At 45.9% G+C, this 27,735-nt stretch overlaps 1 long non-coding RNA gene across 3 annotated transcripts in view; it reads right to left on the reverse strand.

Annotated features, from left to right (window-relative positions):
• Positions 1 to 27,735, reverse strand: part of LOC128346327 (uncharacterized) — a 56,739-nt gene that overhangs the window by 16,156 nt on the left and 12,848 nt on the right. For 2 of the 3 annotated variants that reach the window (XR_008316903.1, XR_008316904.1), the window contains exon 3: positions 27,234 to 27,436. This is a non-coding gene — a long non-coding RNA (uncharacterized LOC128346327). The remainder of the gene's footprint in view (positions 1 to 27,233; positions 27,437 to 27,735) is intronic. The other variant, XR_008316908.1, reaches the window with a different exon arrangement.

The following is a 27,735-nucleotide window of genomic DNA, read 5'->3' on the forward strand; positions in this document are numbered from 1 at the left end:
CTCTCTCTGTTCTTCACAGCATGCTCTCATTAGTCCTATTCACACATAGCACTCAGTGTACAATACGTGCCCCCCACAAGTCCTGCTATGCTGCCTCATCATGGCAGTGGGGGGTGTTCCTGGGCGGGATAAGCAAAGTATGCCAGGAAATATACTCCCAGTAGGGTCACCCAAGGTGCAAAGGTCATCCCAGCTGCCCAACCAAAGCAAGCAGGCACATATATTGGGCAGCAGCTATATAGGAAGGATGGTCACTTTAGTGACAACAACAAAGGCATCATTTCATACTGGTAAATCATTCCTGTGTTTTACCATAGAAACCACATGGACAGACAAGATAGAATGATTGTCAATGTAGTGCTGGATGATGGGCCCCTCAGGTTGGATGGTACTCAACATGCTACTGAGGAAGAGCTGAGGATCTCTCAGAGTACCGATAATGTTTATGGCACAGTTAGGCTCAAGCCTTTTGGATGTCTAGCAACTGATGTTGCCATGCGGGGAAAGAAAATCTGAAGCTGAAAAGACAGAATTACAATGGGAAAGTGGCATGGAAGAAGCATGAATATGGGTTAGCTTGACACAGTGAAAGATGAAATGAATTGACTACAGATTGACATCTTGGGTATCAATAAATTAAAATGGACTGGAATAGGACACTTTCAGTCAAAAATCATACTGTTTACTACTCAGGACACAAAAAACAAAGAAGGAAGAGTGTTGCTTTCATAGTCAGGAAGAATATAGCAATGACAGTACTTGGGTACAATGTGGTCAGTGACCGACTAATATCAATTCTATTTCATGGACAACCCTTCTACATGACAGTTTTTCACATCTATGCCCCAATGACTGATGCAGAAGAAGAGGAAGTTGATGAGTTTTATGCTCAAGTCCAGTCTGAAATTGACAAGCAAGATCTACTGGTGGTGGTTGGAGACTGGAATGCCAAACTGGTAAATGGTAAGGAGGAAAACACAGTTGGACTGTATGGCCTAGGAAACAGAAATGAAGCAGGAGAATAACTTATTAGTTTCTGCCAATCCAATGATCTCTTCATTGCTAACACATTCTTCAAACAACCAAAGCGGTGCCTATATACATGGACATCACCAGATGAAGTACACAGAAATCAAATTGATTACATTATTGGTGCAAGGAGATAGAAGAGCTCAGTTATAACAGCAAAAACATGGTCATGGGGCAACTGTGGAACAGATCACGAACTGCTCATTCGCAAGTTCCAATTCAAGCTAAAGCACAAAAACAAAGCAATCCAGTTTCCACAATATGATCTTGAGAATGTACCCACCATTTTCAAGGAGAACATCAGGAATTGCTTTGAAGTTCTGAACCTCATTTATAGGGAACCAGAGGAACTGTGGAATTAAATCAAAGATGTTCTTAAGGACAAATGTGAAAAGAGACTGCCAAAGACAGTCTTTCATTACTTACCAAGAAACAGAAGAAAGCAAAATGGATGTCAGAACAGATGGTGGAAATTGCCAAGAAGAGGAGAGAAGCCAAAATCAAGAAAGATAAAGAACTCATGAAGGAACTTCATAGGGAATTTCATAAAGCTGTTAGAAGAGACAAGGAGCAGTACTACTACAACATCTGTAAAGACCCTGAGGATGTAAATAGACGGAAAAACAAGGAAAGTTTTTCCAAATCATCTCTGAACTCAGAAGGAGGTTCCAACCTCGAAGTGGTATGTTAAGGAATGCCAAAGGACAGATCGTATTTGATTCAGAGAAGATCAAACAGAGATGGAAGGAGTATACTGAAAATCTGTACAGCAGGGACATCAACATCCAAGATACTCTAGAAGATATTCCCTACTTGCAAGAACCTCTAGTACAGGAAGGTGAAATTAGATCAACACTCTGGTCATTACCAAGTCGGAAGGCTACAGGATTTGATGGAACAGCTACAGAAAAATGGCAAGCGAAAGAAGAAGAATCTGTCAAGGCTCTAACCAAACTATGTCAGCAAATTTGGAGAATGACACAATGGCCTACAGACTGGAAGAGGTCAGTCTACATACTGTTAAGAAAGTAGACTTTACAGATTGCGCAAACCATCGCACAATATCCTTAATTTCACATGCTAGCAAAATAATGCTCAGGATCATCCAACACAGATTAGAGCCCTACATGGAAAGAGAAATGCCAGATGTTCAAGCTGGTCTCAGAACAGGCTGAGGAACAAGAGACATCATTGCTGATGCACGCTGGATAATTGAGAAAGCCAAAGAATACCAGAAAGAAGTCAATATGTGCTTTATTGACAACAGAAAAGCCTTCAATTGCATCGACCATATCAAGTTGTGGAATATCCTTAGGAAAATGGACATCCCAGAACATCTCATTGTTCTCATGAGAAACCTATACACAGGACACTAAGCCACAGTCCAGAAAACAGACTGGTTCCAGATCGGCAAAGGAGTAAGACAAGGCTGTATACTTTCTCCTTATTTATTCAATTTATATGCTGAACATATACTGATAGAAGCTGGATTGGAAGAAACATCAATAACCTGTGCTACGCTGATGACACCACTCTGATAGCTGAGAATGCAGATGATCTGCAAGCTCTAGTAATAAAAGTCAAGGAGCACAGTAGAAAAAATGGGACTACAATTAAATGTAAAGAAGACTAAACTAATGACAATGGGTACAGCAACCAGCCTCAGAATTGACAATGAAGACATTGAAGTGGTGGATAGCTTCTGCCTTTTAGGATCGACCATCAACAGTCAAGGATCCAGCAGTCAAGAAATACACCGCAGACTAGCACTTGGTAGGGTTGCAATGAAGGCCTTGGAAAGGATATTTAGATGCCGTGACATGTCTACACCTACAAAGATTAGAATCATTTGGACAATGGTTTTCCCCATGACACTCTACAGATGCGAAAGCTGGACTTTGAAGAAGCAAGATAGAAAAAGCATTGATGCTTTTGAACTTTGGTGCTGGAGAAGATTTTTGAGGATACCATGGACAGCCAGGAAAACAAATAAATGGATCATAGAACAGATCAATCCAGATTTTTTCCTCAAGGCACAGATGACCAGGCTCAAACGATCATACTTTGGACACATTATGCGAAGACCCAGCTCCCTTGAGAAGTCTATAATGCTGGGGAAAGTTGAAGGAAAGAGAAGAAGAGGATGACCAGCAGCAAGGTGGATGGACTCGATTATGACAGCAATGAATGCACCACTGAGAGACCTTAAAGGCCAAGTTGAAGACAGATCATCCTGGAGAGAATCTATCTATGTGGTCTCTAAGAGTCGACACCGACTTGACGGCACTAAATCAATCAATCAAATTCCGTTTACTGCAAAGCAGAATATATTCTGATTGGCTGATTTATTTTCTTATTGAGGCTTCCAAAAATGGATTGTATCTGCCTTTCCTGTGAGACTAAAGTGTGCCTCAAGTCAATTTCGACTCCTGGTGCCCACAGAGCCCTGTGGTTGTCTTTGGTAGAATACAGGAGGGGTTTACCATTGCCATCTCCCACACAGCATGAGAGGATGCCTTTCAGCATCTTCCTATATTGCTGCTGCCCAATATAGTACCAGTGGGGATTTGAACCGGCAACCTTCTGCTTGTTAGTTAAGCATTTCCCTGCTGTGCCACTTAAGGTAATCCCATGAGACTAGCTCTGTCTATTAAAGGCAAAGCTGGAAGATTCAAAGAGAATTTTTCTGTGTCTAAAAGAGTACCCTGGTGTAAGAGATTCCACTGTGAGCTGACTTTCTGCTTCTGAGAGAGCCTTTGCTTTTCTCTGTCTTCCGAAATGAGGTAAACGAAGCACTTTCCCCCACAACTAAGTAAGTTAAGTACCCTTTTGGTTAAAACAAACAAACACCATCAACATAACAACAGCAAATAGCATGTAAACTCTTATTTCCTTAAATAAATTCAACTTTCCTTTTTAAAAATGCATATAATACTGTGTCTTTGGGGTTATTTACATTCAGCCTACCCATACTATTGTTCTGGCTAACATTATAAGATAATTTGGAGGGTTGTTTTTGGTTCTGTAATAAGAAAGATTTCCATTACTTATTCTCACAGCATGGATAGTTAAACAGTGGCATCTAATTGACGTTTTTATACATTTGGAGAGTTTTATGGCAGCTTGGAGAAGTTGGGATTGGACAAGAGGTGAAAGGAATAATTAGATTTGGCGATCTCAACTGCAAAACACATTTCAAGCTGCACCAAAGGCTACTGGGATAGGGAAGGAATGGCTGTTAAAGGAGAGATTTGGGCTCTGAGGCAGTCCAAAGGATGGACTGTTGATCCAAGTACTTTGTAACTTGTTAGTTGGTCCTGATAAAGATAGAAACTATGCTGATACCCTAATGCATGCTTTTCCAGCAGGGGGTACTAGCACCCCTAGGGGCTGCCAGGCAGGGGCAGAGCTATGATTGGATGCTCTAAGGTCACCCAGAGTCGGAGCCACCTCTTGCCTCCTCCTCCTCCTCCCACACCCCACCAACCAGCTAGCCATTCCTGCTGCTGCCGCTCACCCATTTGCCACCAGCGAGTGGATGGCAGGCTTCCCATCACCCAGGAGGCTGCCTTGGTGGTGGCAGAGGCGGTGGCAGCAGGGCCACCATGCCAATGACAAGGAGGTGCGTGTGCACAGTGGATGCTGCCACAGACAGGACCGCAGGCTGTGCATGCAATCTGCCACTGGGGCTGCCAGGGAGGGGTGCAAATGCAGGCCTGCCCTCCCCTAGCTATGCCCCTGCTCCCAGGGGGTACTCATAGGCCTCCTGCCTGCCCATGCTTCAGGCACACACTTTGTCCCCCATTTGAGGATCACTGTCTTGAAGCTGATGAGTCCTCAGTGATGTATCCACTGCAGAAGAGGAAGGAGAAGGGTGAAGACCCTCCTCCTCTGCTCCTGTATGGCTGGCTGTGTGCTATTTGGCTATGGCTATTGGCTCAGAGTGCCCCTTCCCTCAGCCTGACTGACAGAAAATTAGCAAAGCCTGTCCCACTAATTTTAATAATTTTATTTATTTATTTTAAATATTTATACCCTGCCCCTCCCGCAGGGGCGTAGCAAGGTTGGAGTGGGCCCAGAGACAAGATTTTAAAATGCCCCCCCCCAAAGTCCAGGGCCTCCGCACACCCCAGGCCCCCAAAGATTTAAGTCTGATATTCCAAAATAAGTATGCTGCCTGCAAATACATTTCACTGAATACACACACACACGTCACAATATATAGTGATATACATTGAGTACTATACTTTTGTATTACTTTTAATGCCTAGAACACACTAGAAAGATGAATTATTAAAATGGGCCCCACGCTGCAGATTAGCAAAGGAGACTTTCAACCATGCAGGGTGAACCTATGTTTGTTTTCTCAGAATTCTGAACAAATTCAGTCAAGTTTGATTGCAGGAGGTTTTTCACAGGAGGCTTTTAAAGCCCTTTAAGACACATCTCCTCTGGAATGGAGGTGCTGCATTCACATGTTGGCCAGATTTACCCTGAAGTCCCTGCAAGTTATTGGGGAGCAGTTCACACACAAGAAAAATAAAATAAAAGCACCACACATGCTTCACAGTTCTCACTCAGACCTTCTGGGTTGCAAAACAACTTGAACATAAGTGCATTTATAAATGAATGAATGAATAAATAAAATTAATAAAATACTGTTCCAGAAGTTTTTGCAATTTTCTGCCATGAAACAAGCCACTTATAGGACTTTTTAGATAGTTTTTTTTAAGTCAGCAAATTTTCCAAGCTGTTTCAAAATAAATATTCAGAGACTTCTCGGTCCCTCCCCCCCCCATATCCAAGCCCTATGGCAAGCAGATCCCTATATATGGGGGGGGGGGGGGGGGCGGGAAAGGTAACCACAAAAAGGAGTTCACACTCTACCTGGCAAATGCTGGTCTGGGTTAAGCAGGGCAGCAAGGGGTCTTCTGCTGTAGAGAACACTCTGGCTGCCTCCTCCTTCCTGGCTTGCTTGGGCCCTACTCGAGTTCAGGCTTCACTGCGGCCTACACGGAGGCCTCCGTGGAAGCCCCGCCCACCCGCCGATCAGCTGAGAGGCGGGAGAAAAGGCGCTCTTTGCCGCTTGCCTGCTGCTTTGATTGCGGGCCAGCAGAACAAGCAGGAGAGACGGCGAAGAGGGCAAGTGGCTGAGAGGCTATGGGGCTGGGCAGGGGGCAATGGGGAGTCACATGAGGTGCCTCTGGGGTGCCCCTCCAGGCAGTGGGGCCCCCAGACAATAGGGGTGTGCACGGAACCGTGGAGCTGCGGTCCGGCACTGGGGTGGGGGGTTCCAATAAGAAATGGGGGGGGCGTTACTCACCCCGGAGACGACCACACCGTAATTCACTGAGCAATCGGGCGGCAGGATATCTCCCTGCCGCCCGCTTCATTCCCCGCTCGGCGGCTCCGTCCTCATGTACTCTAAAGAATCCTCCTCCTTAAGCATTTAGACCCTTCAAAGCCCCGCTGGCGCTCGGCTGGCGGGCGCTCGGCTGGCGGCCGCCCCAAGAGGACCCCTGCTGCCCCCAAGAGGACCCCTGCCACCCCCATCCTTAAGAAATAACCTCCCATTGCAAGGGGACGGCAGGAGAGCTGCCTGCCATCCCCTTCCGCTTTGCCGGTCTGGCTGCAAAGGGCTTCTAAGAAGCCTTTCGCGCACGCGCGCAAATTGCTTCTTAGAAGCCATTTGCAGCCAGACCGGCAAAGCGGACGGTAGGGAGTTCTTCTCCCGCCGCCCGACTTAAAAATCGGGCGGCGGGAGAAGAACTCCTTGCCGTCTGCTTTGCCGGTCTGGCTGCAAAGGGCTTCTAAGAAGCTCTTTGCGCGCGTGCGCGAAAGGCTTCTTAGAAGCCCTTTGCAGCCAGACCGGCAAAGCGGAAGGGGATGGCAGGCAGCTCTCCTGCCGTCCCCTTGCAATGGGAGGTTATTTCTTAAGGATGGGGGTGGCAGGGGTCCTCTTGGGGGCAGCAGGGGTCCTCTTGGGGCGGCCGCCAGCCGAGCGCCCGCCAGCCGAGCGCCAGCGGGGCTTTGAAGGGTCTAAATGCTTAAGGAGGAGGATTCTTTAGAGTACATGAGGACGGAGCCGCCGAGCGGGGAATGAAGCGGGCGGCAGGGAGATATCCTGCCGCCCGATTGCTCAGTGAATTACGGTGTGGTTGTCTCCGGGGTGAGTAACGCCCCCCCCCCCATTTCTTGTTGGAACCCCCCACCCCATCCTCCCGAACCAAAACCACCCCGTGTCCGGACCGGTCTGGAGGCCTTTAGAATGGCCTCCGAACCGGTCCGTGCACATGACTACCAGACAACTGTCTCCCCTTGCCCTATCATTGTTACGCGCCTGCCCTCCTGTACGCTAAGGCTCGAGGTGGCTCACAACAATACAACAGAAACAATATAAAACGAAACTAATAAAATTAACTAAATTAAGTAAACAAGTTAAAAGTCCAGGCTAAAACCGCAATCAGAATTACCATTGCTGGTTCAAATTTAAAGTTATTTAAAAAGCTAAAAATTGAGCATTATAAGACTGCTTATGGATTCACTTAGTGTGCATGTGAGCCAGTGAATGTAGTAGCCTGTTTCCCTAATGGTAACACTTAAATGTATATTTCTTGAATATATATGTATATGCATATACACACATGGACATTTTTAAATGTTACCGATTAGGGATGTGCGAAACGTTTCAGGTACAGAACGATCTGTACCCGAAACAGACAATTTCGGGTGATTCGGATCCGAACCAAATCACCCTTCTAGCCCTCCGAAATTTTTCAGAGCTGAAATGAATCACCCCCGTTTCTGCTCCGAAATATCTGTTGTTTCGGCCCTCCTTTTGTGGCCAATAAATGCCTTTTTCTTCCCCCTCCATTTTGAGCAATGACGTCTATTTGAATTTCCCGCCTTTTTGCCTCCCATTGACTTCAATGCAAAAAGGTCTGATGTGATGTCTACTTGAATTTCGGGTCCCAGGGGCAAAATAGTGTGTGTGGGGGGGTAGTGCCTAATGGGTGGAGACTACCACCCCAATTGCAGAGGGGTTGGGCAGAGGGCTGATTTTTTGTGAATATTTGAAGTTTTAGTGTCTTTGTGGCATATTTGGGGCATAATGTGGGATCGGGGGCAGAAGAGTGGGGTGGGGTGGTAGCGCCTAATGGTTGGAGTTTACCATCCCAATTGCAGAAGGATTGGGCAAAGGGCTGATTTTTGGTGAATTGTTTAAATTTACGTGTCTTTAAGGTTTTTCCTCATAAGGTGTAATGGAGGTTTCAGCAGCCCCATAACTGTACTTGGGGGGTGCTGGGGTGGCCCAGAGCAAGTGGTGATGTATTGCACATAGGGTGCCAACCACCCCCATGGGTTGCTAACACATGGCGTACAGGGTTCTGTTGTTTCTGAGGTGTTCTGAGTGTGGATTCTTTGATAGCAAATGAGATTTTCAATGAGACACCATGAATCCACTCTCATTTGCTATCGTAGAATCTACACTCAGAACACCTCAGAAACAACAGAACCCTGTACCCCATGGGTTAGAAACCCATGGGGGTGGTTGGCACCCTATGTGCACTACACCACCACTCGCTCTGGGCCACCCCAGCACCCCCCAAGTGCACTTATGGGGCTGCTGAAAGCTCCATTATACCTTATGAGGAAAAAACTCATAAGGTATATGACGCGTAAACTTCAACAATTCACCAAAAATCAGCCCTCTGCCCAAATCCTTTGAAAAAATTCAGGTAGCTTCCTTGCCCCTACCTTGCACTACTACCAACCCCACACTGCTCTAGGCCACCCGTTTCCCCCTGACGTGAAGCGACACACCCTCCATTATACCTAATGGGGGAAAACCTTAACAAACCTTAAACTTCAACAATTCACCAAAAATCAGCCCTTTGCCCAATCACTCTGAAATTGTGGTGGTAGCCTCCACCCATTAGGCACTACCACCCCACCCCACTCTTTTGGCCCAGATCCCACGTTATGTCCCCAATTTGCCCTAAAGACACTAAAACTTCAAAAATTCATCAAAAATCAGCCCTTTGGCCAATCCCTCTGCAATTTGGGTGGTAGCTTCCACCCATTAGGCACTACCACCCCACCCCACTCTTTTGGCCACAGGACCCGTTTTTTAAATCCAAATTGATTCAGATTTGTATTCTGATTAATTCGGATCCGAATCGAATAGGGGGTAATTCAGAAGGGCCAGATTTGGATCCAAAATGAATCGGGGGTGTTTCAATTCAGATCCGAATCGAAACACCAAAAATCCAGATTGCACACCCCTATTACCGATTACTCATTACTCATGGGTACTCTCACTGAAAGTAATAGGACAAGTAAACATGTCCCATTAATTTCAGTAAGACTCCTTATGAGTAACTTAATCTGATGTAAGCTTGTGACTGGAATAGCCTGTCTCATAACTGGAACATTTGGGATACCTGAACTGGAGGTTTGTGACAGAAGGGGTACACGTTTAGATAAAGGCTGTTAAGACAATGCTTCTACAAATCCACAGCAAAAACGGGAGCAAAAAGACACAAGCCAAGAATAATTTGCATAGGTCTACATCAGTTTCCATATGTGTTTGGACCCAAATGACTTGTAAGAGTGCACCTGTATCTTCTAACAGTACAGTGTGGCAGTAAAATATACTATAGTCTACACTCATATGTACTATATTCTACCCATATGTTCAATATAGCTGCACTGAAAACCTATCTTAGTTTAATACCATTCTGACAATTACACCTTCCCCAGATAATCATGGGAATTGCAGTCTGATGACAGTGCCAAGAATGGTCTGCTGCAAGCCCTGAAACAGGACCTGCCATTCTCGGAGGAAAGGGGATGACTGTTACACTGGTGCTCTATATAGCGATGTCCTTAGTCATCTCTGGAAGCTGCCCTTAGTCACCTCTGGAAACAGAACTGCTGTTGATCTGAAGTTAATTCATCATCCAAACCCCATCTTAGGCAAACATCAGAGTTGTTTGTGCATGAAAAGTAGTTGCGGCAGATGAGAACAGCTCTTGCTAGCCAATGCGTTGGCACTAATTGTTGGAATGTAGCCTAAGGATATTGAGTATGCTGGCAGCTTCCACTCTTCCTTGGGAAGGGGACGTGTAGAGTGCTGTTTATTTTTTAACTGTTCTATGTCAGGATGCACGTAGCAGAGGATTCTCTTTTGCAGAATTTGTGGAAGCAAGTTTTCCGCATCTTCTGAAATGTTCCTTTGATCCTGATTATTTGGAGGTGGTGACTTAGGGTGCTTTGAGGAGTTGCTTCCACCAAAACAAACTGGTTGAATGACACCATATTGCATCAGTCTAAAATACTATCATGAATAAGATTTTATTTTCTCAATGGCTTGTCACTTGATTAACATTACAAAATGTCAATCCCTGAAACTTAAGCAAGGAGTCATCCAGTTGCTGACCAGATTTGATAGATGCATTTGACATACTCTTTCTCAGGTCTGATTCGGCTTGAGAACAAGCTGGGGGTGAGCCCTCAAGCCAACCAAGTTTGATGTCAGACCGGCTCAAACTCAAGCTGGTTTGCACGTCTTGCCAAGGCCACTCAATGAGCTAAGCAAAATTTGAACCCAGGTCTTTCCAATCCAGGTCCCAAACTATGGGCTTATCCAGACAACATTAAGAAGTGCTGTTCCTGGGCTGCTCCAAGCACAATTTTGTTCAGCTTCCACAACTCCAGGAGGCTTGCATTGTCCCTCCCAGTGCAAATGTGCACTCTGTCCATATGTACAGCAGGGCCCCTGTGAAATTTTAGCAGTGCCACCTGCTACTCAGTTCTTGCTTTCCATGAAGAGCCACCATCTGCCTTAAAAGTAGCAATCAGCTTTTCATGGAAAGCGGGAGCTGGCCTACGGGTGGCGCTGCTAAAAACATGCAAGGACCCTACAGTGCATATGGATGGAGTGGGAATTCATGCTGGAAAGTGCAACAAAAGCCTTCTGCGGTGCGTTAAAGCTGACACAATTGCTCCTGGAACAGCACAGGAACAGTGCTTCTTAATGTTGTCGGGGAGAGCCCTCTATCTACTATACCACAGTGACTTTTCCATGGGAAAATGATGATATGATACTTGTGTGACACCACCTTGGATGACATCACAAAGGGTCACTTTAGAAGGATTTGTCTGACAGCAGCTTATTGAAAGATGTGGCAAGTAGCACAGTCAGAACTAGAGTCAAAGTATTCATGGCACCAGGGGCCTCTTCACTCCACTAACCCAGCCTTTGTTTGAAGTAATTAAATCCTTATGAACAAACTGTTCAGATTTATTTTCTTTAACTTTCTTCTTCTTCTTCTAAAACACTATGGTATTCTTCTGTGCCACTTTAGAACTCTCGGGCACGAATGGTTCTCTCTTTATTCTGCCTGTAATAATATCCCACATGGATAGACTAAAAATAGACTGGTGAATCAAGTGCTTGTGAATGGCTGGAGTAAAAAGCCTTATTAAGAAAGAAGTTCTTCAGCTGTTCAGAGAGGAGGTCTAGCCCAGGCAACAATCTCTGCAAGTTTCTATGTAGCTTCCTGCCAATGAACCTCCAGTTTAACCCAGAGGGACCATCTCAGAGTGAGTTCATAATCTACACTCATTCAGACTGTGTTGGCAGCTCTGCTGAAACTGCCAGGAGAAGTGCCAATCAGGTGGTAGGGTGGTTTCTTTCCCCCCGTCAAATTTGTGATGTGGAAGCAATTGCATAACTGAGGAACTCAGTGATGGATGTAACTAAACTTCACACAGTTTTTGAGAAGGAGGTGAGCATGCGATGAATCATAATCTTCTGCGAACTGTTTCAGGGCCCTTTGCTGCAAGCTACTCTGTCTGCATGTGGGAGGGGTTTGGAGTTTTTCATCACTGAAGCCCAAGTTCCTGTTTACCAAGGCTGTTTGCTTTTTGCACTCATGAGTAAATGGAAAACTAGAAACATGTGCAGGGTAGGGGTGTGCACAAATCAGATTTTGTCATTCGTTTCAAGCTTGAAATGGATGGGGAAAGCCTCAAATCTATTTGTCAAGACAGTGGCCAAAGCCAGCTATTTCAACAAATCAGCTTCTAATCACTTGAATCTATTCGAGTGATTTGGCCATAGGGAACAATGGGGAACTCGAGACAGCCCATTGTTCCCCATGGGTAGGTCCAAGGAACACCAAAGTGGGCTGGGTGGTAGGGCATGATGGGTTTTACCTACCATCCAACCGTGGGGACTAGAAACACCAAGGAAACATAGAGAGCCTGCACAGGCTAGGTACCAGACAGAAGTCAAAGAACACCAGCCTGCCAAAAAAACAAAAAACAAAAAACCAGAGCGGGGAAAACCAGTCCAATCCAGGCAGCAGCCAGGCAGCACAGAACCCAGTTATTAAAGGGCTGGCTACAAGCATTAAGGCGTGGGGAATCCACACAAGGAAAAAAATTCAAACCAGCACCCAGTTAAAGTCACTGGGGCTGCTGGTACAATTAAAAATAAATTAGGGAAGAAAGGAAGAAAGGAAGTAGTTGTTGGCACTGCAGGAGGAAAAAAAATTAGAGAGACAGATAAGCAGGCATTCACTGGCTGTATTTACACGTAATGCGAAATTGCAGTTAAATGGGGCAGAGGATGGAGCTCAAATGCATAAAACCATAGTTTCGCAGCAAAAGCAACCTAGGGTGTGCCTCACCAAACTCCAGATTGAACCTTCAGTTTGTAGTGAGTTTCACCACCATAAACTGAGGTTTTTCGGCAGCAGTGTTATGTCCGAATGTGGACGGCGCCATAACCGCAGTTTCGTTCACTTTCTGGAACTGTAATCACACAGATGGTGGTACAGACCCACCAGGATTGCACCCACTCCATGCCTGCAGTGCTTCTTGCTGGCCGCCTCTCTGAGCACTTGCCACACTCCACTGTCTCTGATCCAACAAGGCAGTTGCCCAGTAAGAGGGACACTGCAATGCCCCACCCCATCAAATGGCAAAGTCACATGGGGCATGCTCTCTTCCCACTCTATCCCTAGCTTCCCTGTTAGTAATCAGGAAAGATTACCCAGGAAATTTTAGTGAAGGTAAAGATCTGTCCCTAGTCCCAGTGTTTCTCCAGTGCACCCACCAAGCTACGCCCATACACACAGAGTGTCAAAATCTCTTGGGTGTGTGAAAGGCTTCTCTAGAGAGGGGTGGTCACTGTGCAAAAATTCTATCATTAACCGAGAGAATGGGGGCCTAAAACAAGCTGGGGGGGCCTTTTTTGAGTTAGCTCAACTCATGAGCGAGTAATCCGATGGAAGACTGAAGGTTTTTGAACTGAAGGTCGTCTCCCATAGACTGGCCCTCTCATGAGAGTGCTAGTCCTCTAGCGGCAAGCTGCCACAGGGGCCGGAGTGTGATTTGGTCTGCATGGACTGCTTTGTCAGGGTGAGCCATCGCAAGAGCATCCTTGGTCACAGTAAGCCAGATGCCAAGATCTTTTGTCCTCCCTAATATACATATCCCCTCCTAGGAAGTCATCTTGTTCCATTCCCTTTCCTGAGTAACAAGGAAATAGTGCCCCCCCACACACAATGCAACCACCACTAGAACATGTAATTGTGCAAGACAGTTTTGTTTCAGGGCAGCAGTGCAATTGCTGTCAAAAGTTTGGTTTAAATGGCATGGTATTTAGGGGGATTTAAAAGGCCTTTTCCTGCGGAGGATGGGTGGACCATTCCAAAAAGGCATGGTTGCGCTTGGCACACCCCCTTGAAGATCGTGGCCAATAGCTGTCACCTTGGAGACATGCTGTTGCCTTGCCCACAGTCTGGCGACACGAGTGCTACAGAGCTTGCTAGGCTGCAGCCTCGACAGATCAGGGAGAGGTATGGGCTCCCCTGCCCTGAAAATGGAAGTTGCCAGAAAACAGTTGGACAAACATCTGTGATGCAATTCATGGTTTGAAAAATTAACCATAGGTTCTACAACCTCTACTTTCAAGTTATGTGAGAATGCAGCCACTTTCTGTCTCTATCTCCACTGGAACCAGGCCATCACTATGCTTTCCTCTGCTGCTGCAGTCTCTGTCCTTCCTCTCTCCTGTTGTATCCCTCCTCTTCAAGAGGCCCTGGCAGACAGTAAGGGTTCTCTGCCTCCCAGGACCTTAAATATATATTTTAAACTCCTTCCTTTTGCTTCTCCCTCAGTACTCCTGCCCCCCAACCAATGCGGGAGGGGGGGTGCATTGCCCATGCCAACACTTGATTTGAATGATAACAAGCCAATCAACATGCTAGGAGATCTCCAGCCAATTGGAAACAAGTGCCAGAAAACCAATCAGCAAGGGGGAAATGGGACTCAAAATAGCACTTGAATCACTCAAATTGATTCAAGCTTGAATCAGGACCATTTCAATTCAAGCTCAAAATAGGCCCTTTATTTCAAGAGTGTTTTGAATCACTCGAAATGACCCATTTTGAGCTCAAATAGATTTGAATAGAATCGATTTGCACATCCCTAGTGCAGGGCAGTTCCAAACTTTACTTTTTTATTGAAAAAATATTCTTGCTTCACTTTCTCTGCCTGTACAAACCAAAAACATGCTATATTTTCCACCCAGATTAAAGGACAAATCATAAAACAAGTCCATATTTGTCTGGGCATAAGAGAGACATATCTCAATTTTCAGTGTGAGAGAAATGGACCCACTCAGTTTGTCCACACACAGTCTCTATGTTTCTTGTCCCCATTCAGAGAGAGGGTGTTGGACACTTTTGGATGACAGCTTCCTGCATTCCCCACCCCCCAACAAGGAGTTCAGAAATGGAATCTTTCCATACAAACTGCAAAGTTCAGGCTGATCTCACAGTTGTTGTCTGTAGTGAGGACCGGCCAAGACAGCATGAGGTGATGTCACAGTCATGCCTGCAATGTAGAGGACCTCTCCCTTCAAACTGCTGTGAGCAGGGGTGCCAGCAGGATTTTCTAACCCCAGACACGGTGGATTGCCACCCCACACCATTGATGCACAAGCACTATACACTACCCAATGACATAAACACAGCCACATTTCACATGTCATTTACAAACATAAAGGATGTGCCAGCTTAGGGGTGGGAACCAGATAGGTATAAAATATTGTTGCTTGATTGCTAGGTATATGTGTGGAAAGAAGTCTCTAGTTGCTGTGTTGAAATGGGATAGGATATAAGGTACGAGAGCTACCATGACTGAAAGCCATTGCATCTGGGGATGATAGGAGTTGTAGTCCAAAAACATTTTGGGACCCCATCTTACCCCCATTAGGCTGGAAATCTGCATTAAATCATTGGGTTGTGTGTGTGTGGGGGGGGAAGTATAAATGTGCCATGTCAGGTTTTTAATTTGATTCAAGTCTTCTTCTCTTTATTTCACTCTTGACTGACGACAGCACTTGCTAATTTTTATTTGAGATTCCATGTGCTACAGTGCATAAAACATTGTGTCATCCACCTTCTTCAGGAAGAAGAACCATTTTATTCTCTCTGCAGTGAAGAAGTTAATTTACGATATGGTGCCATGCATTATACGTCGAGACCAAGGACATGTCTGAGCCAGCCAGCATCAAGAGGCTGTTTACGTAAGTTTCTTGCAAGCCACATGAGGAGGAGGAGGAGGAGGGCTAAGGCAGCCAGCTGTTTCATCTCCAGTGGTTCCCATCCCTCAAAGGTCAATTTTCTATTTTTAAAAACACTCTCCTTCTAAGCTGTTTGAAGTGTCTTAACTCCTTCTACCCTGTGCTGAAGACCAGATTTGTTTCTGAAGCAATGTTAACTGCCTAGTTCTCCACTACTTCTGTTCAGACACGAAAAGGTCTTTAGGCAAATTGCAAATCATGTGGTAGGTAACTCTTCCCGGAATCATATATATGGCATTGTTCATCCATTCCAAAAAATCCAAAAGCCACAATGTCAAAATACCTTTATATAAGCTCAACTTATTTAAGATTATTACACAAAAAGTCTTGAGAAGCTTTCACGATCTCCATAACTTTTCATCAAGCTGGAAGTTAAACAAAGCAAAAAAGGGATGGGGGTGGGGGGGGAAGCAGACTTTTGTGGGTCCTTCTGCATGTTCTTCACCTACACTCCCCATTTTTTGCTTTGCTTAACATGCTGCCTGACAAAGAGTTATGCAGAATTCAAAAGCTTGCTCAAGACTTTGTTCATTTTCGTTCCTTCTAATAAAGGTATTGCTCTGAGTTTTGGATATTCCTGAAATGTACCACTTCAGGCTGCAGGTAAGGGAAAAGCATGACCATTTATATATATAATTCTCTAAGGCATACCTTGGTTAATCCCATGAGTGGCAGCTCTCACAAGAGTTCGTGAGCAGAAGCACCGTGGTGATTAGGCAGTGGAGATTCCATATGCAGATAGCGAGGAGGAGCCTGTGATGGTTAAGGTCAGTTGGAATGCAACTGTTACTGGTCAGAAGATGTTCTTGACTGTAGAGGAGAGGAAGATAGATAGATAGGCAGATAGAGAGAGGGCAGGGGTCTGCAAAGAGAGGGGTCGTGAGGGAGGAAAGAGCCCCTTCAGGAGAAGGAGGCTGCCATTGTGTGAATTAGATGAGGAAACAAGATGAACAAGATCTGTTAACTCAGGAAGGGGGAGGGGGGAGAGAGAGCGAGAGAGAGAAAGGGAAGAAAGTCAGAGGGGAAGAGTGAGTGGAGGAGAAAGAAGGGAGGGGAAGAGAGAAAGAAGGAAGGGTGAGGAACGGGCCCCAAGCCTGTCAGCAGCCTCAGGGGAACAAGCGGCCATGGCGGTGCATATTGACAGCAAGGAGGGGCCCAGTTAACCACTGCTGCTGTTTGGGGCTACCAAGGCCATTGGCAGAGGGAGGCAAGCAGGCAAGGGATGGGTCCGGGCCTGTCAGAGAGCAGCCATGGCAGTGGTAGCAGCGAGGAAGGGCCTGGTCAATAGCTGCTGCTGCTGCTGCTGCTGCTCCTGTGGGAAGGAGCAGGAGTGGGGCTCGGGTGAGGGTGGGGAGGTCTCTGGGGAGGCTGCAGCTTGGACAATAGGCGCCAGCAACGCTGCAGCTGTGACCAAGAGGGGTGAGGGGGATGGAATCAACGGGATGGAGGAGGAAGATCAGGAGTGTGGTTCAGGTGAGGGTGGAGAGATCTCTGAGGTGAGGGTGATGTGTTGTGGCAGGGGGTGAGGGGAGCAATCAAGTACTAGTGCACAGATGTTCTGTGCAGGTTAAGCTAGTATGTTTAAAAAGTGCTTGCACATTAAAAAATAGATATAAAGGGAAAGGGTTGCGGCCTAACCTTCTCTCTGAACTGCTCATTTTCTGTGCGAAGGAGTGTATTTTCATGAGTGCTCATTCAGTTGTACCTCCCCCCACCTGCAGTCTGAAGCAGCAGTACAATCCAGGAACCATTTTACCACCTGATTAGCTTGCATGTCTAGAAAGCCTGATGTGAACCAAGGTGCGGGGCTGGGAGGGTTACATAGCTGCACAGGCAGAAACCATAAAACAAGTCATTAAGCATCAGTAATTCCAGCTTCCCAGAGCACAAGGTAAAAACTGTATTTGAAAAATGTGACTCATGGTTTAGAAAGGCTCCAGTATGTGAAATCTGAAAGTGTGGCTGGCATAGTAGGAAACTATCCATTTAACTCAAATGGTTTATAAAACAATTCTCAGCCATATTTGCCAGAAAAAAACTATTCTCTGAGTGTGAGGTGAGACTCCCTGTGCAAGCTCAAGTATTTGCTAGGGAGGCACAAGCATATGTGAATAGCAAAGGATAGAAGCAGGGACTAGTGAGCCAAAACAATGGGGGAAATAAACAAAGAAAGCCTAAAGGGATATAAAAACTCAGGAATAAAATTTTCAGTAGATCCCTTGAGAATTAAGTGGAGGTTCATACAGTGGAGGCTCATATCAAACCTGAAAATGATTTGCTGGATATGCTGGATTTATTTGAAGGCTAATTCAGACAAAGAAGTTCCCTCCTTGTAACTAAGTTCCTTTTGTCTTATTTTTCAGAACAGACATTTTGTATTGAAATTATGACACTGTGCAAAGCAAAATTCAGGGTGGGGAAATAAAATGAAAAGTATAAACAGAAGAACCATTAAACTGTATTGTATGGACGTGGGAGAAATGGGCCACACTTGCTGACAGAGACCTACTGTATGTTGAGCCCATTTTGGCAAGTTTTGTTAAGTGTTCACACAACAAGCCTATTCACATGAGCAGCCTAACTCAGGCTATGGCAGCCCAGCCTGGGTTGGGTTGATCGTGTGCAGTGCTGGGATGGAGCCCGATTCAAGCAGTGCCCTCTCGCCCAACCCAACTATTTAGCCAGGGTTAAGGGCACAAGGGGACCTTTTAACCTGGTGCCAGGGCCGTGTGTATGCTTGGGCTGCACTCAGCCCAAGCATACACAGAGCCAGGTGCCTAGAGCATTCGGCTTGAGGGGGACTCTCTCAATGCACTGTGCTGCTCACGCTGTGTATTTCAGGATTCCTGGAGGCTGGGCATCCTTTCCCTGGCCTCCCTGCTGCCACATGGTGAACAGGCTGCAGCCTCAATCATGTGAGGGAAGGCAGGAGTGATCCTGCCTTCCCCCCAACCCAATCCTCTCTGACTCCCAGAACAGCGGTTGTGTGTATGATCTCAATATATATATTCCCATGTGTACTCTTGTACAGAAATACTCCCTGCCCTGGAAGTGGCCGCAAGAGGCTAAAGATGCCAGTTAGTACACAATAAAGCCCTGTTTATGGGAGTAGGTCTGTCAAATCAGAAATTTCAGAGTTTTAGACCTCCTCTCAAGGTCTCGGGGGAAGGCATAATACCTCACGGCAAGGGACCAGAACCCACGAGTAAGGCCATTTTTTGCTTGGCTTGAGAGCTTTGCAATTCTTCCCTTGTGTCTTCTTAGAGTTCATTCAGACATTATGCCATACATGTGGAGAACATCAAAAAACACTTCTGCATTGTGGTCCTCCACACCAGCAGTTTTAATGTGTGTATGGTGCTCATTATGTGGTCCAGCTGAATCGTATGAGAATTTTCACACTAGTGGAAGCTGCTACAAGGAGACCCTGCACACATTGGCTGAATGGCCTGGTAAGAGGCATGCAGCAGTGTGGCAATGTGTAGATCCACCATGCCTAAGTGGATTTTGGTCAGGGGCAGAGCCACCATTGGACAAACAGGTTCAAAGAACCCAGGCCACCACCACCCCCAGGGGCCATGCCTCACAGCCCCAGACACACACCCAGCATCTGACGTCAGACACGGAAAGCATAATTTCACTCCCCAAAAGGGCCACGCGACCCCGTTTGGGATAGAAATTGGCCGCGCTGCATTGGCAGTGTGGCCACAGTGACTCTCCCTGCCTTTTAAAGGCAGGAAAAGCCACTCCTGGCCTCACTGCCAATGTTTGGGAGGGATACCACACCCCTGCATCTGATGTGGCTAGCCAGGCCCCTGAATCGGACGTCAGACTGGGGGGGGGCAGGGGGGGCGCAGTGGTGGCCGAACATGGGCCGCCGCCAGCCTCCCTCTCCCACTGATTTTGGTGGCTTTCATTGGGTTGACATAATATTTGAATATGTCATAGAAGTGACTTTCAAGAGTGCTCTTTTGTCATAAAGAAAATAGTATGGGAAGGCAGGTCTTATTCTCCTAAAATCAAATCATTTGTTGTTTGCAGATGGGGGACAATTGTGAAGGGACGGTTTACATGGTATGATTTTAAGGAAAGAAATGACCTTTACAAGCATTTTCCATGATGACTGGATGCTCAAGATAGGTATCATGTGAGGATTCATTTGCACCCACCGTGATTTCATGAACGACAGTCTGCCAAACTCAGATCTGCCCATGGATCCCGGGAGCGTGGTCAGAGAGCACATACAGGTCTGACAGTTCCTTGGCCAAGAAAGCCTGCAGTGGGCAGAACAAAGGCAGCTTTTGGCTTGGCATGTTGCCATTTCCATAGCCGTGCAATCAAAGCAGCTATAAACACTCCTGTTCTTTGTCTCCTTTTGATTATTTTGAAGCAAAGAGTACACAAGGATGTAACAGAACTGGCTAATCCCAGGAGCAGGTGACGGAGTATTGAGTAATCATCCTTACTCTTGTATGAAAATAAGATGACCTTTGTCCCTTGCTCTGCCAAAGCATGTTTGCTTTCCTGTGGTTTGAGCCATTTCTGGGCTGGGAATGTTAGCATTTCAAAGGCAAAAAGTGGGCCCTTCTAAAGTGTAAATGAGATGCGTGGAGGCTGAGCTTTTTCTCTCTTGATGTGCAATGTTCCCAGAGTGATCCCTATCTTGTATGCCACACATACACTGTTACACTGCAGAGCAGGAATACTCAGGAGGCTCTCTGTGCCTGCCGCAGAGAGAAAAGGAGAGGAGCTATTAACATTTTTGCAGCTCTGGCTCCCTATGACAAATGCCGGAATATCATCTGACTTGTGAATTATAAAGAACAGCTTCTGAAAATCATGAATATTTCTTACGAACCTAAACTTATTTTAATTAAAATTTAATGTTTAAATTCTATTCTGGCATTTTACCTTTAGGGTCCAGATGAGCACATTGGCACTCTATTTTATATTATACCTTACTTCTCTTGAGGAAAGGATATCTACCCCACGACCCCCACAAGATTCAATTTTAACCTTGTTAGTGGTGCTTTTAAACCTATCTATAAATTAAAACACTGAAAACTACTTTTATATGCATGGCTAGTGATTTTTAGAGCCTGACAGTGTTTCGGAGGCTGACAGTCCTTTTTCAATATCCAAACTTTAAAAATATATATCTAAACATGTATTTTATTTAATGGATTTATATCCTGCCCTCCTATCCTAAACCCTAAGGCACTTATATGGGGTTCCCACATGGTCATCCATCCAAGCACTGACCAGACCGAAATCTGCTTAGTTTCAGCAAGGTGACTGCATCATCATTGTCCTCAACCATGGACTCATGTCAGAATCTTGAAAATGTCTTTCATTCATTCTTTCTTTCTTTAAACATGGTAGCAGACACAGAAGCCATTCACACATGCAGGGGAAACCGGGCTACGGAAACCCTGCCCGATTTCCATTGCCTGTGAGAACTGCTGGGAACTGCTTGGCTGCCGGCAGCACCACAGCAACAAGCCCACCCCTGGAGCTCACCAAAATGAAGTTAAGGGAGCAAGCACTCCCTTAGCCTACTTTTTTGGGTCATCTGCTTGCAGCCGGGGCTGGGAGACTGTGGGACTCCCCATATTGCACTGTGTACTCACATGGTACATAATGGGAGTTCTGGGGAGCAGGCTGACATGCTCCGGCTCCCTACCCCGTGCCCGAGCAGGCAGCTGCACGTCTGTGCATATGATCTCCGCACCCAGACCAGCAGCCCAGATTGTCTGCAGGGAGGTAAGCATTTCAAGGCTTTCTCCCCACTCACCCTGTAGCCCTTTTTTACTGATCGTGAGAAAGGGCCCATTATTTTTAAATTAGGATAGATGTAGGTGCTAAGATATTGAGAGCTCAAGCCAAGTCTAAATGAATGCAAACCCCACAGCCCCCACTTCTTGGTATTTCTAACTTAATGTGCAATTCTAAATACACTTACTAGTCACTAAGGCACACTGAACAGTGAGAAAAAGGGTGGGACAAGTTTCTGGGTTTTCCTTGCTAATGCGAGCAAAAAGCTCTTTCCAGGAAAGCACATATAAGCATCTCTTCAGCCAAGCTATTTAGCTATCTGGTAGTTTTTATGGGTATTTTAATTAGATATTTTTATATGTTTTAATTGTTAAAATTGCTTGGCTTGTTCTTATTGCTGTAAACCACCTAGGGACTGGTAGTGGGTGGTATAGAAATGAATGGATGAATGAATGAATGAATGAATATTATAATCAAGCAATGTGGGCAGGCACGTCTGTAAAATGCGGTCACAAAATTAGGTACCCATTTATTTGATTTATATACTGCCCTTCCAAATATGGCTCAGGGTGGTTTACATCAAAATAAAAACAATTAAAATCAAAACTAAATCAAACAATTAAAATCATTTAAAACCAACATTAAAAAATTAAAACCATAAATCTTATTAAAAGCCTGGGTGAATAAAAGTGTCTTGACTGCCTTTTTAATGGTTGCCAGAGATGGTGAGGTTCTTATTTCAACAGGGAGTCCAGGGGCAGCAATGGAGAAGACCTGTTCCCGAGTAGCCACCAAACAAATTGGCGGCAACTACAGACAAACCTCTCCAGATGATCTTAACAGGTGGTGGGGCTCATGGCGAAGAAGAAGTTCTGTTAAATAGCCAAGGGCTTTATAGGTAATAACCAGCACCTTGTATTTTGCCCCAGAACGTATCGGCAGCCAGTGTAGTTATTTCAACACAGGAGTAACATGGTCTCTCCTAGATGACCCAGAGACCAACCTGGCCATCGCATTGTGGGCCAACTGTAGTTTCCGGACTACATAGAAAGTCAGCCCCACATAGAATGCATTGCAGTAATCCAGCCTAGAGGTTACCAGCAGATGTACCACTATTTTGAGGTCGTTCATCTCAAGAAACAGACACAGCTGGCGTATCAGCTGAAGCTGATAAAAAGCACCTCTGGCCACCACCTCAACCTGGAACACCAGGGAGAGGTTCGAATCCAAAATCACTCCCAGACCGGCAGATCATTATCGTCTCCTGAGTTCTGACCCCACACAATAAGTATCTCCGTCTTATCTGGATTCAGCCTCAATTTGTTATCCCTCATCCAGCCCATTACTGCCTCCATGCAGGCATTTAGGGAGGTTATGCCTTCTCCTGATGAAGCTGACAGGGAAAAATAGATTTGGGTGTCATCAGCATACTGATAACACCCTGCACCAAATCTCCTGATAATTTCTCCTAGCCGTTTCATGTAGATGTTAAACAACATTGGAGACAATATGGAGCCCTGAGGGACATCATACGAAAGTTCAGATTTGGAAGAACAACAGTCTCCAAGGGACACCATCTAGAATCTGCCCATGCGGTAGGAGCAGAACCACTGCAAAGCAGTGCCTCCCACCCACAATCCCCGCAGACATTCCAAAAGGATACTATGGTCAATAGTATCGAAAGCTGCCGAGAGATCCAAAAGGACCAACAGAGTCACACTCCTTCTGTCAATTCCCAATTGGAAATCATCCATCAGGCCAACCAAGGCAGTCTCCACCCCATAGCTTGCCCGAAAGCCATTTTTGAAAGGTCTAGATCAGGGATTCTCAAACTTTGGTCCTCAGATGTTATTGGACTTCAACTCCCATAATCCCCAGCCTCAGTGGCCTTTGGTTGGGGATTATGGGAGTTGAAGTCCAATAACACCTGATGACCCAAGTCTGAGAATCACTGGTCTAGATAATCAGTTTCCTCCAAGACCTACTGGAGCTGGGAGTCTACCACCTTCTCAATCATCTTGCCCAGCCATGGAAGGTTGGAGACAGACCTGTAGTTGCTTAACTCTGAGGGATCCAAGGCAGGCTTCTTCAGAAGTGGTCTAATAATTGCCTCCTTAAGACAAGGAGGCATCCTGCCTTCCCTCAGAGAAGCATTTATAATTTCTACCAGGCCCTCTACAACACCCTCCCTGCCAGATAGTATAAGACATGTCAGGCAAGGATCAAGAGAACAGGATGATCACCATTCCAAGCAATTTGTCCACATCCTCAGGAGTCACAAATTGGAACTGATCCAGAATCATCACATAAGAGGAGCTGCTGGACATCTCGGCATCAGACTCTGTAGCAATTGTTGACTTTGAATGTAAGTTGGCCCGAATAGGAGAGATTTTGTCCACACACAAAAACTCATTAAAAACGTCACAGCGAGTAATTGTTGGCTCCAAGTACCCATTCAAGGGGCGACACCCCCTTTGGTGTCAGCCCTTTGGTGTCGCTCCTGCTAGTGGTGGGCCCGCCACCACAGGCAGTGTTCCTATAAAGGCCCAGAGCTGGGCAGATGGCCCCAGGAACTGCTGAGTCACCCACCTCTGGCCCCAGTCCTGCACACACTTCCTACAGATGTTACCCAGAGGCAGCAGGCAGCAGTCTCACAGGGGAAGCAGAAGCAGGCAGGTAGTAGCAGAAGGAGCCAAAGCACACACTTGGTCTCCAACCCCAAGCAGCACTGAAGGGGAAGCAGAGGGGCTCTTCCACTCCTCTGCTGGGCTTCTAGGAGGCTGAGAGACGAGCAGCATTCCTATAAAGGCCCAGAGCTGGGCAGATGACCCCAGGAACTGCCGAGTCATCCATGTCTGGCTTCAGTCCTGCACACACCTCCACCCTCCTCTGCTGGGCTTCAGGTGTGTTATTTTGTCATAACTCTTAATAAATCCCTTTCATTTTAATATAAAAAAACAGATACAAACAGCTTAAGAAATTGCAAAATACGGACAAAAGATAAGACTGCTTAAAGTAGAAGTCTTCCTTCACTGCTTGGCTAAGTAGGGATCACCAAGCGGGCCTTACAAACCTACAGGATACAAACAGTCCTTTGTTTTAGGCCAGTTCGCCAAGTCCAAAATGGCTCTGACCACACTAATACTTCTAAAAATAAATTGGGGGCTCTCTATACATTACAAGATAGGACCTTTCCAATGGGCTTGCAGACTAGTTTAGATAATAGAAGTCAAATGTGATGCTCAAAAATGGAGAATGACAAACCCCAAAGCATTTCTAGTTATCTAGAGTCACACACAGTTGGCAGATGAAGGATTATCCCAACACTGTGCTCCTGGATTGCACGGAAAAGTCAACCACCATAAATTATGAGCAGCAGACCTGTTTTCCTGTCACCTTCACATCATGAGGTTTGCTGAACATTATTATGCTTGCTTTGTCTGACTTGCCAGTTTCAACTAGTGATGGATGAAGAAACAATAGGAATGAAGAAGCAAGGTAAAAGTAAAATGAGTTTGCTGTGCAGTGGTTTTGTCTTTATGCCTGGTCACCGTGAATCAGTTGGCGGGGGTATATCCCCCCCCCCCAAATGCCTCCTTGGGCTGATTCAGACAATACTTTATCTGCCAGCACCAGCATATGCAAGAAAGACATGTGTGCACTGTGAGCATGCATTTCCTTTCCCTTGTGTGGGGGAACAGTTAATCTGAACTACCTCCCAATTTTTATTTGTTTCCAGTTTGAATTTTTTCCCCTATGAAATCATTCAAAGGGAAAAATGAAGAGCAGACTGGAATACTCTCATAGTATTTATACTATCCAGGAATTCTATTATACACAGAGATCCGATCGCATATTACTTTTGCTCTCATAAAATGAATGCCAGTAAATATTAAGATCAGATACTAATAAAGAAAAGTATTTGAAATACAGTATAAATAGTGAAACAATCAAATCACCAACAAATGGGTCTAATTCTTTTGTTGTAAAAATATCCCATTGATCCTTAGGGAATAGAAGAAAACATGCTGTTGTAATCATTTTAAAAATAAAATAGTTGCACATTTTAAAGAGCAGGGGTGAGCCTTCCATGAAGCAAGATGAGGCCTCTGCCTAAAGCGGAAGATTTTGGAAGCACAAACAGGGTGGCAAAATGACCCCTGCCACCCTCCTGCTGCCTTATCTGCCTCCTCCTACTGTCATGGAAACAGCTCTTCACTGAGTGGTGCCCCACTGCTCAAATACACTCCAAGATGGCCCTCCTCTTCTGCCTCTGCGCCTACTCTGCTAAAAGGCAGAGGTTGGCAAAAGCAGCAGAAGGAAGTGTCCTGGGCCGGTAGGTACACTCTAGGCCAGCAATTTACTTGCTGGCTCAAAACACTTCCTCCTTCTACTCCCTTCCCTGGTTTTTCAAAATGCAGGGCAGGAGTGGAGGAGGTGGATGGAGCAGACTGAAGACAGCCCTAGTTCCTACTTGCACACGTCTGGTGAAGTAAGCAGGGAAGGGGGAATGCAACCAGCTCGGCAGGGTGTAGGTATAAATGTAAGATACCCATGAGAGGGTGGAAGGTGAGGGAGTGAGAGAGAGAGATTGGTGAAGGGGGTGGGGAACCTTTTGGCCACGCTTCACATGTCACACATCATGGGAAGAGGTGGCATATTGCTCCCCATCTCAGGCACCACAGAAGACTGAGCTACTACTCTTAAAGCGGGCATAATTAGCAACTAAATACATGGGGTGGAGAGAAACAACAGCATACAAGTGATCCTTTACATCCATAAGTGAGAACTGAGAAGTAGTAACACTACTGTATAGTGAAAGTTATATTGGGTAGCTAGAATGAAGCACTTCCAAGTTAGCAGCATCTTCATGCTACTTGTTTGGGCTGGCCTCAGGTATGACTAAAGCCTTTGGTGAAGGCAGTTCTTCTTCTGCAAAATGAGTCATAAAGTATTACAAAACCACCATCCTAGTTTTTTCAGCACAGTGATACCTATAATGTGGGTCAGGAGGACCTACACCTGTGTTACAGGAGATACGAAGGGTATTCACACGATCAGAGGGGAGGCGGGCAGGCAGGGGGAAGGCTGTACAAAACTTCCTTGCCCCCCCAGATGATCTCCATGGCTTTCCCGCCACCTCCTGGCTGTGCGGCTTGGCCGCGCACGTGAGCAGCTGTGCTGGGAGCCATGTGGCTTTCCAGAGGCGAGAACAATGTGTCCTGGCCTCCAGGAACCCCACAATGCACCACGTGATATGTGTGGTGCATTGGGGGATTCCCCCAGGAGACGGGTGCTCTAGGAGCCATCTCTGAGACTGCAGAACCGGAGTTATGGGCACACTCACCAACAGCCAATTGCCCCCAATTGCCTTTTTTTCAGCACCAGAACAGTATATAGCATTCCAAATGTGGCCACAGCATAGATTAGTGTAGAGGCATTATTAGAGCCATTATTAGAGCCATTATTAGCTGACCCAGGTGCAGAACATCTGCGCTCATAGTCCTCCCTTCCTCCCCCTCCATTTCAGGATTCAGCCAGTTCTCCTCCCATCCCTTCAGCCCGCCTCCCTTTCTGCTAGCAGCTCTCATCCTCCTCACAAGGAAGCCGGTGGCCCCGTTTTCACTGCCTGCTTAGCCTCCTCCTCGACTTCCCTCCCACTGCCTGTTCTTGTTGTCCTTGCGAGAAGCTTGGTGGCCCGTTTTTGTCTGCTGCTCAGCCACTTGCAGTGACGCTGCTGCCTTCTCCTCGACCTCCCTCCACCTACCTACCACCACCAGATTTCATCCTCCTAGCGAGGCCAATGGCCCCATTTTCGCTGCCTGCTCGACCATCCTTGGCAGCTCACAACGGTGTCGCCTCCTCCTCCTTGGTCTCCCTCCTTCCCTCCTTGCCAGCTCTCACAACTCTCGTCAGCTGCTCGCGAACTCTCATGAGAGCTGCCACACACAGGATTAGCCATGGGCACACCTTAGAGAATTATATAGAGAAGATTATAATATTAGCAGTTTTACTTTTAAACCCTTTCCTAATGATCCCTAGCATAGAATTTGCCTTTTTGACAGCTACTGAATACTGAGTAGACGTTTTTATTATGCTACACAACTCCAAGCTCTCTTTTCTTTTTCTTATGTGAAACTGGGATTTTTTTTACCCATTGTGCATCACTTTACACTTATTTACATTGAAAGGCATTTGCCAATTTGTTGCCCATTCATGCAGTTTGAAGAGGAGTTATTTTGAAACACTTTGCAATCCATTTTGGTTTT

This window comes from Hemicordylus capensis, chromosome 1, assembly GCF_027244095.1.
Source record: "Hemicordylus capensis ecotype Gifberg chromosome 1, rHemCap1.1.pri, whole genome shotgun sequence".
In the NCBI taxonomy this organism is placed as follows: Eukaryota; Metazoa; Chordata; class Lepidosauria; order Squamata; family Cordylidae; genus Hemicordylus; species Hemicordylus capensis.